The sequence below is a fragment of the Alligator mississippiensis genome, chromosome 1 (genome assembly GCF_030867095.1).
Source record: "Alligator mississippiensis isolate rAllMis1 chromosome 1, rAllMis1, whole genome shotgun sequence".
Taxonomy (NCBI): domain Eukaryota; kingdom Metazoa; phylum Chordata; order Crocodylia; family Alligatoridae; genus Alligator; species Alligator mississippiensis.
Window position 1 is genome coordinate 368,573,671 of NC_081824.1, and position 11,629 is coordinate 368,585,299.

The following is an 11,629-nucleotide window of genomic DNA, read 5'->3' on the forward strand; positions in this document are numbered from 1 at the left end:
TGCTGACACCGCCACAGCCACCTGCAGGAGCTCCCCATTTGCCACCATCACACCCCTACCACCGCCACCACTGCTGCCACCTGTGGGTGGTTGCCATGGCCCCCCAGCCTCTGGGGACATGTGTCATTCATGCCCCTAATAATTTTTGTTGTTCTCTTCTGGACTCCCTCCAATCTGTCCACATCCTTCTTGAAGTGTGGGTTCCAAAACTGGACATTGTACTCCAAGTGAGACCTTGCTAATGCTGAATAGAGCACAAGAATCACTTCTCTTGCCTTAAGAGGCATACTTGTTAATACAGCCCAGTCTGCTGTTGGCCTTTTTTGCAATGAGAGCACACCATTGGTTCCTATTCAGCTTATGGACCTCTGTAACTCTCAGGTAAGATAGATATAGATTCAAATGTCTCAAGATGAAAAGATTAGCTTATAAAAAGTCATTCATTCTATGTTATGTACAACTTGATGCAGGACTGATGTCAGTAGTTGGATGCTGTCAGAAAAAGGGCAAAAATATAATACAACTAAAGCTTTTAAGAAGGAACTTTCCCTAAGGGTGAATCCAATTCTGTACTTGTTCAGTTCCTGTGTGTCTGAGAATAAACCTCTCAATGGTGTCCAGACAATACACAAACAAACAAACAAAATCTTATCTTGAGGAATGTTATTTGTGCGTAAAACCAATGTGTAAATGTTGTGCAATAATTAACCCTCCTTCCCCCAAAAAAGCCTGACCTAGGTTTTATTCCCTACTACTCTATGTCCTTGACATCACAATAACATGTTTAAAGCTCTCATTATTTTAGCTAATAGTACAAGTCTGGAATAACATGCATAGATAAGAGCACAACCTACCTACTTGAAAACCACATGGTGACAATTTCATGTTCTTTTCCTCATATGTCTTCAAAGTAATTTCCCAGCATAACACTTGAAGAATATTTGTAAGTTATGAAAATGAATTTGATTAAAGAATAGCACTACACTAGATTCAGGAATTTGTACTGATGAAATTTACTTTAAGATCTTCCAAAAAGAAATAATTGAACTTTCATAAATAAATTTTAAAAAGTGCAGGAAGTCTGCAATCGTTTTGATTTTAAAGCATGGTTTAGAGGGTTTTACAGTTTAAGATGGATGCAAAGATAAACATATAAACCTATCAACTGCCTATCAATTGCCACAACTACCTTCATGCCACCAGCTTTCATCCAGAGACCAGAGTACACCATTAGATCCATCATCTACAGCCAAGCTCAACATTACAACCAGCCCAGCTATGGTCTTAGCAACTGGGATGAGCACCTTAAGGATCTAAAGCAGGGGTTTCTACAATTACAGTACAAGCCAAAAACTGTAGCCATTCAAATCAACAAAGTCAGGTTCAGACCTCCCTCTAACCTGCTACAACATCAACACAAGACAACAGAATTTCTCTGCTTGTCACCTACAACCCCCAGCAATCATCCCAAGAACACCAAAAAAAGCTGTACTCTACAGCCAGGTTCTCAGATACCATTGCATCAGATCTGTGGAGAATGCTTGTAATGCTCACCCGATCAGCCTAAAATCTGCCTTTATACATCAAGGACATTCCAGTAGATAAATAGACTGTACATTTGAAAAAGCTATCCAAATATCCCACAGTTACTTATAAATATGATTTCTGCTCCCCCCCTGCTGTGACAGCACACTGTTGTTGATCATCTACCACCACACACTGGAACTGATCAAAAGAATCACCAAACTACTAGAACCTACTTGACAAACATCAGACCTTGAGATAAATATTCCCAGGTCCTCTGATCCTAGCTTTCAAACATTCCCCTAACCTTGTCCAGCTCATTATCAGAAACAAATTCTCCATTGCCCAACTGACATCAAATGGGACATAGTCTTGCCTTGGCAAGGAACGCTTAACCTCTCAGCACATCTCCACTCCCACTACTATCAATAAGTGCTACAACAAAACTGTCATGGGTGACTGGTGCTGCCTTAGTCAGGTGGGGCATGTGCCCCCCCCAGCGACCAGTCAGTGACTGGGAAGGGGCCCCTGCAGCCGATCCCGCTGACTGGGGGGGGGGTCCCCTGTGGCTGATTGCGAAGCGACCAATTGCTGCAGCCAGTTGCTGCAGCTGCTTTTGGGAGTGGCTGTGGACATGTCTGGGAGCGCAATGGTGCTCCACTCCCCAGCTGGCGCTTGCAGGGGGGTACCAGTGCTCCCTCCTACCCCCGCTGCCCATTGCTTAAGCGGCAGTTAGGGGGTGCACCTGCACTCTCAGGGGGTGCACGTGCATCCCTGTGCACCCCCTATGCATTGCCATTGGGTAGAACTGAACAGCAACTACACACCAAAGTGAACTCTCACAAAAAAACTATAAAGGACAGCGCACCATTAAGAGCACATTCCTCATAGGAAAATCACTCCCTTTCTGACCTCACTATTCTTGTGCTCAAGGGAAATCTACCTAACTCCTTTAAAAGTGAACTCAGGAACAAAAATTCACAAGATGGATGGTCACGAAGAACCAAGGGCTAAACATTGATACTAGTTTTATGGCACTAGTTTTATTTTACCTGACTTGAATTCTTTCCACAGATGAAAGGAGAGAATAACGCTCCTCCCTATTGATAGGGTTTGAAATCCCAGTAATGAGATTCTTTTCTTCTGCTAATTGTGTATCTGCTACCCCTGGGGATTTCTCCCTCTCACTGCTGCTTACTATGTTGTGCGTGGGTCCTTGACCTCCTATACATGTACAGGGAGGCTGCTCGAGTCAGAGCAGACTCGATTAATTCAGTTGGTTAATCGAGTCTGCTGGAGCATAGTAATTACCGCACTCCAGCAGACTCCAGCGTCACATGTATCAGAGTCCCTGCAATGAAAAATGGTGGAGGGGTGCTTTAAATTAAAGCTGGTTTGACAAACTTTAGTTCAAAGCGTCCTGCAGCCATTTTTACCGCAGAGACGCTGGTGCACTTGATGCTCTGGGCACTTTAATCAGTGTGGTTCTTGGAGCTGTGCTAAATAAAATGCTCCCCACCCTGTCCCCTGGCCCTGCCCCCCAGAGCACCTCTATAAATGCCCCTTGTGATCAGACCTAAGGAAGAATGTCTTGCATTCAAAAGCTTGAATCCCAACTACACAATTGGTTCAATAACAGATATCACCTTAAGAAATCATTGTCTCTCTCAAATGAAGAGTCATTTTTATCATGTGATAATTACTTAGCACATGTGGCTGGTCTAAATCTAAATTTATTGCATGATTAACCAGTTAATTGTGTTATAATTACTTTGCATGTGTGACTGGTCTTTCTTAGCATGTGTGGCTGGTCTAAATTTATTGTGCAATTAATCAATATATGTAACATGTAGCAGGGGCTTTAGTGATCACTCAGGCCCAGAGCCACATAAACACATAGATTTCATTGTATCTCACTTCTAGGCTCTGAAGGTAGAAACTCAGGTAAGATCCCTATACAGTGAATGGGGAGGGAATTCCTCTGGGCCCTGGTCCATGGACTTCCATGGATAAAATGTATAAAGCAGTGTTGGGAGCTGAGACAAGAACCCAGGACGCCCCTCTAAAGAAAGGCCCTTAGAACTGGACTTCAAAGCTGTGCTCCTTCTTGCTTGCCATGTCTGGCCACATGACTTCAATCATTTTTTCTGTATAACTTCAACAGAAAGGTGTCTGCACCCCAGCCTAGGCACAGGCCTGGTGATTTAAGGTACTCTTATGGGATGTGGGTTTGAACTCCCATGAACTGAGGAGGATATGAAAGTCTCCCACTTTCTGGGTGTGTTCACTAAACCACTAATTATCCTGTAACAGGCATGATGGCGGGTACACTCAATGCTACACTGACAGCTTGGGTCCTTACAAGACTTAGGCACAAAGATGCACATATTTAATGCCAGATGGAGTTAGGTTGGAGATAGATGCTGAGATGCCCAGCCCAGCCCAGCCCAGCCCAGCCCAGCCCAATCAAAGTGGTGAAAATTCAGTGCATGTCCAGTAGTAGGACTTGAGCCATCTATGTAACTTCCCTGGCCAAAAAAAAAAAGAAAAAAAAAAGGTGTCTACAGATTCTCAGAAGGCTAAATGAGTGCATAGGTTTCTTCCCTTTTCTTCTCTTCTCTTTTGATGGATCTCAGTCTTGGACTTAGACACCTCAGTCCTACAAAGTTGCACTTTTGGCACCTAAGTTCTTTTTCTGGGGCTGGTCCTCAGTATTTAAGGTTCTTGCAAGATACCTGTTTTATCCTATGCCCAGTTCCAATTGTCTGTGAGTAACAACAATACAATACCTTACAGACTTTTTGCCTAAGACATTCAGAAAAAAGTGTATCCTATTTCAGAGACCTTCCTTGACATTCATAGGGAATATTTCCCCTCATACAGGGCCAAGTTAATTTTCATGACAAGTACAGTTACAGCTATATGGAAAAGCACCACTCAGAAAGGATTTTGTGCAATTTAACTATTTTAATGCAATCAGCATATAGCTACAGAAACATCTGGAAACTAAGAGAGGTGACACCATGTCATTTGCCTACATGCCTTAGACTACCATGCCCCATGGAGTGGTGACAGCGATTTGGGAACTCCTGCTGTAGACTGCAGCCCTTCTTGGCCTCTTGAAGTCTCAGATCAAGTGTAATATCTGAAGGAGCCAGCTATAAGGCAGCTGTTGCCTAAATAAATCTCTTATTCTAGTGGTAGAAGCTAGATTTATTTGTTTTAAATTAAAGTTAGTGCCCACCCAAGAAACTATTTTCCATATAAAGCAACACATGTCAAATAGACCAGTGATTCCCAAACGTCTTGAACTCAGGAACTACTATCAAACCTCAAGAGGTGTCAGTGCCAGCAGCCAATTTTCCTAGCCCTGCAGCCACTGGCAAATTAAGGGCTTTGCATTCTTGCTCACAATATAAATCTATGGTGGTTGCGTGGTTAGGGGAAGGTTAACCTGCCACTGATAGCACCCTCCCAGCACCTCCTAGAAGCATCATGCCCCTGCTCCACTCTTAGTAGAGAGAAAGTAATGTGTCACACCTCCATTCCCACACCCTCTGCCTCCACTCTGACACCCTGTGACAGCCAGAACCAGAGGGATTAATAGGCAATAAATATGTGCTTCTTAGAGGCATTTGGTATTTTGCTTTAACAGGTAATATTAGTTAATATAAAGCTTGTAAGTTTGTAAACCACAAATGTAACTTCTCTGTCATAAGTTTAACCAAAATGATAAAATTAACTGTTCATGGAACTGACTGGGCCCCATAGGCAAATTTGTCTTTACTTCAGTCCCAACTTTGCTTCCTTGATCCGAAACTGAACCAAACATCCCAGCTGGCCTGTGATAAAATTGATATGCTCACAGTGCCCGGCTGGCCTGTGACACACCCCAGGGCACAAACTCTATCAGATATGCCTCTGTTACCCAGGGCATAAACTCTACTAGTTATGTCTCTGAATGTGAGTCAAGTATACCAGGAAGTGTGGCTAGAGCCTGCAGCAATCCCCTGATAGAACAGTCCATCATAAAGCATTTGAAAATGGCAGAAGTGAGAGGCTAAGGTTGTTCTAGGTTGTGCTGGGTGTGAAATGGCCTGGATTGAAGGTGAGAGTTAGAAAAAGTTACAAGAAGTCAATTTTGCACATGCGCGCGCGCACACACACACACACACACACACACACACACGCTACTTCTGGAGGCAAAAATGACTGTACTGTAAACAAAAAAAGTTTTTGGGTTTTTAACAAAATGAAAAATTGTCCTTTTATAAATTCCAAAATGGATCTTCCCAGCCCCATGAGGTATAATCTGAGGTAAGGACAAGACTCATGCTTTAACAAATATACATTCCTATATGGAATTTGGGTTCCATCTTTAGAGTTCATCCTTTTTTTTTTTCAAATGCAGCTCCTCAGTTAAAAAAATCTGGGCTGAGGCATGGCATGACATGACATAGAGAGCTGACATCACTTGAATGTTCAGTTACATAATCTCTGTGTGCTGACAGGAAAAACTTCTACCTCTGTTTTTCCTGTCAGCAGGAACAGCATAGAGAAAAGCTGGGCTGGAATAGAATAGACTGGAAGAGACAAAGAAGCATGTTTTCATTTCAAATTGGAAAGTAACATCCTGGAAGAAAACAAGAGTTACTTTATTGCACCTTTACTCCCTTCCTGCCTTCTCCTAGAGTGATGTAGAGCTTGACTTTCTTTTAGACTGATGTAGAGATTGACTATAACCTGCTTTGATGCATTCCTAATTGTGTTATCCTGGCAGGTGCAGTGACTAGCTTTCAGTCAACACCTCACAACAGCCTATCTTACTCTAATTTCGACCTCACTTGCTGTCAGTCATTTGGCAGCAGCATAGCGCTCATCAATAAAATACATTTCCCTGTGGCAGCTACAAAGTTGCACTCTCTTTCTCTCTAGTATTACATAAATGATTACACCGTAGCAAAGGAAGGACCGTGTTGCATCAGGAGCACTGAATGTGGATACCTTGCATAAATGAACAAACTACTTGGAATATTGATTGGCAAATTTTTGTAAAGTCACCTGGCAGCAGGAGACATCAGGCTTGTTTCCCCACTCCCTTTTCAAGTTGCTGGATGTAATAGAATAACATCAATAGACTAGAAATATGTTAGTTTTTGGTGTGCCTGTCACACCATTGGGAATACTTGAAATTGTTACTAGGTAAGTTCCATTGGTGCATTTTGGTGTTCTGTAATTGTATATATGGCTATAATTATTGTGCTGGGAAACACAGCATCACAGAAGTCAGAGAAGGAAATAACCAGTAAAACACATCTCCGTCTCAATGCACAATATATATTTCTTTTAATCTTATGAAGTGGAAGAAACAGGCTTATCCCTCGCTCTGCTCTTGTCTCTGTCCCCTATCACTCTCTCTGTCTCTGTCTCTGTCGCTCTTGTCTTTGTTTCTTCTCTGTTCCTTTAAAAATATTTTCTCTTGGTTTTCCTTACACATATCCAGGGATCCTGGTTTTCTCTATTTAAAAATAGCAAATTATCTGATAAAAATTACAAGTTCTCTGCTTAAACCCCCCAAAATGTGTGTTTTTCCCATGATTAAAATGAAATGCCACTATATATATATATATATAATATATATATATATATACACGCATACATATATATAGGTTTCAGTTGACTACAATGTTTTATTGGTATATTTACAATTTAAAGCAATTTGGAAGCACTGCCTTAATCACTATAATAAAATAAATTCTAAACACCTATACATGTTGGCATTTCATTTTGGGTTTTTTATCGTGGAAAATCAGAGCCTCCCCTGCTCACTTTGCTCACCAGGACACGGGTAGGGCTGCAGCTGTCTTTCCCCCACTGTGCACTGAGCTGCTATGATATGCTGGTGCCCTGCCTATACTATTGCCACTCATTCTAGATCCACAGCTCCACAGCACTCTGGTGCCCCTCAATCCTAACCCAAAACCCCTTTCCCTACCCCCAGCCCTGCTGATGCCCCTCACTCCCCACCCACAGCCCCCTGGGCCCTGCTGGTGCCCCTTACTTCCCAACTACAGCCTCCCCACCCCTACTTATGCCCCTCACTTCCCACCCACAGCCCTGCTGGTGCCCCTCATTCCCCATCCTCCCCCTCCCCCCTGCCCCAGCCTTGACAGAGGGGCCCCCCAGCTGCCAGAGCTATGGGGCCAGGGACCCGGAACCACAGTCTCCTGCCCCCTGCAGCAGCACCCAAACTCCAGCTGCCACCTACAGGAGGCAGTGACTGAGGAGCCTGGCTTCCCCTCCCCCATGGGTGGCATGGCTGCAGTGGCCCACCAGGGGTAGGGGGGCAGATGCAGGCTGCCAACTCTGGGCTCTGGGCTCCCTATCCTGCTGCCCTCCCCTCATGGTCTCTGCAGCCTAGCAGGCAGGACCCAGCAAGCTAGGGAATAGTGGGCCTGGGTGGGGAAGCTCAGTGCCACTGCTGGGAGCCCTGTGCTGCCATGGTGAGGTACCCCCTCCCCACCCAGTAGCAGTGAGGGGCACAACTCTATGCTGCCACCCCTGATGCTGTCGGGTGGGCAGGGGGTGTCTTGCCATGGTGGCATGGGGCTTTCAAGCATCAGCACTGAGCTTCCCCACCCCACTCTGCCCTGCCACATCAGGTCTCACCCATTGGGCTGTGGAGGCCCCAGGGGGAGGGCAGCAGGGCAGGGAGCCCTTAGCTCACAGTGGGAAGCCTGCCTCTGCTCTGCACTTAAATCTGGGGGGCACGTACCCCCCATGACATCCTGGGAGTGCATGCAGAGGCAGGGAGCCAGCCCCACACCCCAGACAAACTGCCTATGGCCCTGCCCCACTCCCCACCCAGACCCTGTGGTTGCGCATTGGGCCTCAGGCCCCAAGCACTGTGAAGGGCACCATACACCATCCATGCACAGCCCCAGCTGGGCAGTATCCCCAGCCCCAGACCTGCCCAACTCCCACCCTCCCTCACTATGGGGGCTCCAATTCCCAACCCCTTGCCACCAAGGGGTGTGGTCTCTCACTACTGCGCGGTGTGGTCTCCAGTCTGTCTGGTGGCCACATGCATATATACATGTGCACATGCACATGGTGCCCCCTGCCTGGTTGCCAGGGATCCTGGTTTTCTCTGATGAAAAATCACAAATTGTCTGACAAAAAATTGCAAATTCTGATAAAAACTCCAAACCCTGTTATTAAAATTAAAAGCTCCCTGCAGTCTTCTCCCCCCCACCCTGCTGGTGCCTCTCACTTGCCCCCAAAGCCATCCCAACCCTGCTGGTGCCCCCCATTGCCCCCACAACAGCCCCCTGCCCTACTCTTGCCTCTTGCACCCACCCACAGCCCCTGCCTCCCAGGGAGCCCCCAAAGCAAGGGAGCCCCCAGCTGCCAGGGGCCAGGGCTATGGGGCCAGGGACAAAATTCTGCAGCTCCCTGCCCCCAACAGCAGGCAGCTGCAGCAGAAGCAGCATGGAGCTGGCTCCCCCACTGCTCTGCCTGCTCAGGTGGGGGTGGGGCCATCTCTGCTGGTGCCCCCACGACCCTCCAGCCCTGCCAGAGGGGCCCCCACCCCTCCTTCAAGTCCCACTTACCTTGGGCTGCAGGAGGAAAGAGTGAGGCTGAGTTGAGTGGAGTTGTGGCTGAGTGAGAGCCTCAGGCCCCACCCTTCCCCCTCCCACTCCAGGCAGGGCTGGGGGTTTCCCACCCTGTTTGCAAACAGCTCATGCAGGCTGAAGCTCAACCATCCTGCAGGGCTGTTTGCAAAAGCAGGGAATCTGTGGGTTTCTTTGCTAAAAGAAGAATCCATGTTTTCTTTGATAAAAAGGGGAAACCCACTGGTTCCCACATTTTTCTCCTTAAAATGAGAAAATCCTTGTTTTTCTCCTTAAAATGAAAAATTCTGGGTTTTACTGTGTTTTTCCATGGCAAACAGAAAACCTGGCTCCCTCTTTGTAGCCTCATATTTCTTTTCCTTGCTTATCTATTCTAAGCCCTCAGTATGTGTGAATCCAAAAGAAAGAAGAAAGAATGGTACACTTATCATGCCTAGCAACAGTGATCTCACTAGCCTGTACTGGCTCCTGAACTGGAAGTGCTGTAGCAATATTTATGTGACACTTTGGGTGGGACTTAGCATTATCACTGCTAAGTGACAGGACTGATTAGCCTCTGCATGGTACCACACAACTAAGGTGGCCATTATAGAGGACATTCCAGTTTTCTGCTACTTTGTCCTCTGTCTTTTATTGATACGAAAACCAACGGCTTTATGACCTCTATTTTTCTCTTCAAGAAAAGAGAAAGGGGGTAGGACGAGAGAGGAAGTAGCACTGCATGTAGGGCTCCCTAGCTGCTTGTTGTGAACAATACAAGCTCTGTGTGCTCACCATGTCTCGTTCCCCAGGCAAAGCCTGTGCTGCAAAAGGTGGTACTGACTCAGCAGAAGTCCCTATGCTGGTGCCCTAGGCTCAACTCTCCTGTATTTCCAAAGCGGAGCTAAGCCCTGGGTGCTGGGACAGAAGCTTCTGCTGAATCAGCTGGGTGAGCAGGTGGTGTTGGCCCTTTCTATTGAGATGCTGTCAGATAAGCAACTGACTTTAACTCCCTTTGTTTTTTAAAGCATGCAAAGAAAGCTTGACTGCAAAATGATTCATACTTGCAAATTAGGATAGATGATGAACATGGAAATATTGTTTTATTTGAGGTTAGCATATTATTTTATAAGATGTGAGATTCTCTTCTACCTTTCTGGATTGCCTGGAAAGGAACCACACACAAGAGCCAGCTATAACAGAGGGGCTGCATTTTCAATATGAGTGGATTCACACCTGTGCTTTTATTGTCTGTTGTCATTTGGGATCTTTTGGGGTGAAAGGAACTATGGGCAATGGGTTCAAAGCTACCAAAGTTACTAAGAAAACTAAATATCAGTTCAGCACTTTAGTACCTTATATAAACATAGTTAATTTTGAGTCCTGCTGTAGCACATTTTGTAAGTACTGGGTTATAATTTAAGTGAAACCTGATAGCATGTGAAGACACGTAGAATCTGTGGTCATAGTATTTTCAGCACTACTAGTGCCAGACCTGCTTTCTATGACACAGACAGTGCAGCAGGAACATGGGGAAGGTTATGTTTGTGAACAGCTTCTTCTCTGCTCTGTCTTATAATGATCTGCAATGCGGAACACAGCTCTGGCTCAGCAGTATGGTTTTTGGAATCAAAACTGGGGTTTAAAATAGCTTCTTTTAACACCTTCTGACAGCAAAATTCATAGACCATATATGACTAGACTTTTTGCCCATGGGAGTCTGCTTAGAGTGCTTAAATGATGTGTTTAAGCTTTGCAATTGGGAACTGGGAGTGTTGCTGCTGATACTACTGCATTTACTTGAATCCAAGAAGAGCCCCCCTGCCAAACAATATGGGGAAAAAAGCCTTATCTTAAGCTTGGGTACCAGTCCAGGCCAGGGTAACTTGTGTGGCAAGGAGGAGGCATATAGCATGGGGAGTGCAGTGGGAGTGGCAAGGAGGTCATTGGGGAGACCCACCTGTGCCACTTAGGGAGAGTGCAGGGAACAGTGTGCTGCTTGCCCACCACCCAAATTACCCCTGCCACTTTTTACCTTCTGCTCTGGCTCTGGCTCTGGCTCTGGCCCTGACAGTCAGGTCTGGAGCTGCTACCACTGCTTGTGCCTAGTTGGGTAGGGTGGGGCTGGGCTAGGGCCACTGCCATTGAATGTCCCAGAGATAGAGAAGAGCTGTAGCAGAAGGTAAGGGGCAGGAGGGTGCACATGCAGGCACTAGGGGGAACAGGTGGCAGGGATTAGGCACAGGCAAGGGTAAGGAGGGCAGGCAGCAGAGTGGAAGAGGGGATGGGGGGGATAGGTGGTAAGGGTAAGCAAAGGGTGGGAGGGAAGGGAGTAGGGGTTCAGGCACAGGCACAGAGCGGGTGCAGGTCATAGATGGCAGGCAGCCACTGTGGGGGCAGGAAGCAGTTATAGGTATGGGAGCAGGCAGCAGGGGGGCAAGTGGTAGATGGTGGGGGCACAGGCATAGCGCAGGCAAAGGGCAGGGGGATCA